Genomic DNA, 2,350 nt, shown 5'->3' with positions numbered 1-2,350 from the left:
TATTTAGATACTGGTTTCAGTTGTAGAAGGGAAAGACATGGACAGGGGGGATTTAAGAAATTGTAAGACTTCAGGCAAAAGATAATGGTAGTTAGACTAAGATTTTCAGGCAGATGACTATTTTTTCTAGTTCAGTAAAGTTTTATTTTAAAAAAGAAAAATCTGCTTTAAGCACTAAGACACACATGTGCTGCTGTCATGTCTATTAAATGGATCTTGAAGCACTGGATCCTTGGTTGAATGTTGAAGATATGCACAACGGTTTCAGTGAAGTTATTCTCTTTAGTAAAATTTTATAAATCACTCTTCTTAAGAAGTTCTCCTTTTCATGATTTATCCAGGTTTGCAAGAAACTGTTCGAAAACTTTCACATAATGTACTAGACTGGTCTTATAATCTCTGGTTCTGTGGCTGATATCAGATTCAGTTTCATTCTCTTCTTTTTCATTTTTATCAGTAGAAATGACGTTTAATTCAAGGCAAATGGAGCTTATTGTTGGAACAGTAAAAGGATAAAACTGATCTACTTTCTGTAAATCAACAGGCACAGAAATCCCACATGTTTTCGGGTGAACACTGACTCTTCAGGAAATGATTGATTCCTTTGCTAACATTGATATCCAGCCATGGAAAACAGTATTGCAGCATAATATCTCACTCCCTCCAATGTCCACATTTGTCATTTTTGATACATTTTTTTAGATGTTCCAAGTGTTGAATTGAATTGTGAGAATTCTGGAAGTTTGTCTGAAATTCTTCATGAATTATCCCAGGAACGAGAACTAAAATCTTATTCCAGCTTTCTTTATTTTCAAGAATATCTTGATCAAGGGCTGGCCAAATAGCTCACCAGATTAAAGCACCTGCAAGCAAGGGTAAAGACCGGGTAATTGATCCCCAGGACTGCCATACAGGCCTCACACCTGGGCACACTGAGACAGCAATTGAGACTGGGTGTGGTGGCACATTCCTGTACAGCCCTTGTGAGATTGTAAACAGGAGAATCACTACAAGTCCAATCTAGTAGTGAGACCCTGAATACCTAAAATTAAAAAAAAATAAATAAAAAAAGAGAATACCTTGATTAACCAATGCATATTCTTCAAATTTTTAAAATTATGTTTATAGATCTTCTGACAAAAGTGGGAATTTTTTCACTTACTTGAACTTTCTTTTTAATGTCATGAGCAGCCTTTATAAGACTCAAATATTCAACTATCCCAGAATGTACTTCAGAGGAAAATTTTCTAACTGATTCATCACAGACACAGAATTAAATGCTTCTCCTTCCAGATTATACCCAGGGACAATGCTTAAACCCACAGTTCTCCTTCACCACTTGGTCAATGATGTGTGTGGCCATTGTCATAAGGGTCCAGCACTTGGAGTATATGTCAGCAGAGCTACAGCATCTTCTCACATCATCATAGTCTGTCATGTCAATGTCAAGCACCAGTTCTTTCTCCTGATCCTGGAAGGCTCCCAACTTCACTGTACTGTTTTGATTGGGTCTGTGGGAATATACTGCACCTATATCAGTCTTGAATGGATCCAATTTTTTCATTTCCTCTTACAGATCACTCTGGTTGTTGAAGGATTGGTAATGAATGTAAATATCATCTTTCAAGTGAATGATAATTCCATGTTTTGAAAGTAATTCTTTACCACTCTGCTGTAGGTAAGCCAGTAATAGTACTGGGAGTATGAGACAAGCCTCAAGTAATAAAGCTCAGGTAGCTCAGCGGGGTCAAGCATCTTCATAGCACAGGGATCGCCCAGTCAGAAATACCGCAAGAATTGGCAGGAACTACACAGCCAAAGGTTCCCTCAAAACGTGTTCTTGAAATTAGCAATATTATTTAACTTTCTATTTATAATACACTAAACACTTTTCAGCTAAATATTTTCTGTCTGTGTTAAATCGTTCTTTCTTTTTTGCAACATCTTAATTTATTTATTTTTTATAATTATATGGCTACTTTATTTTTTGTGTGTGTTTTTTTCCTATAATTTTATTGATAAACAAATAGCAATGAGACTGTTTCAAATCAAATCGGTAGGACAGTTTCAGTAATTAACACACTGCATACATTCTTCTTAGTGGTTAATTGCTGTACAAGATACGGACTTGACATCCAATTTACAAAAACAAAATTAAAAAAAAATCATTCTATTCATTAAGAGAATGTAACTGTATATCTATCCTAACCACTTTGAATACACAGATACAAAATGGATATTCATCTGTATCCCCTTTTTTGTTAAGTTCCGTTATTTGAATATGACAAGTGTGTAAACTCAGCAAAATATTCTGAAAGAGTCCAGTAGCCCATAATAGTATTGGGTCTTC

General features: G+C 35.3%; 1 pseudogene; it reads right to left on the bottom strand.

Moving 5' to 3' along the window:
- Positions 1–293: 293 nt before the first annotated feature.
- LOC101573872 lies at positions 294–1,761 on the bottom strand (annotated as a pseudogene).
- Positions 1,762–2,350: the final 589 nt, after the last annotated feature.

This window comes from Octodon degus, unplaced genomic scaffold (genome assembly GCF_000260255.1).
Source record: "Octodon degus isolate 3935 unplaced genomic scaffold, OctDeg1.0 scaffold00948, whole genome shotgun sequence".
In the NCBI taxonomy this organism is placed as follows: Eukaryota; Metazoa; Chordata; class Mammalia; order Rodentia; family Octodontidae; genus Octodon; species Octodon degus.
The sequence above is the reverse complement of the archived record's forward strand: the minus strand, read 5'-3'. Positions and strand labels throughout refer to the sequence as shown.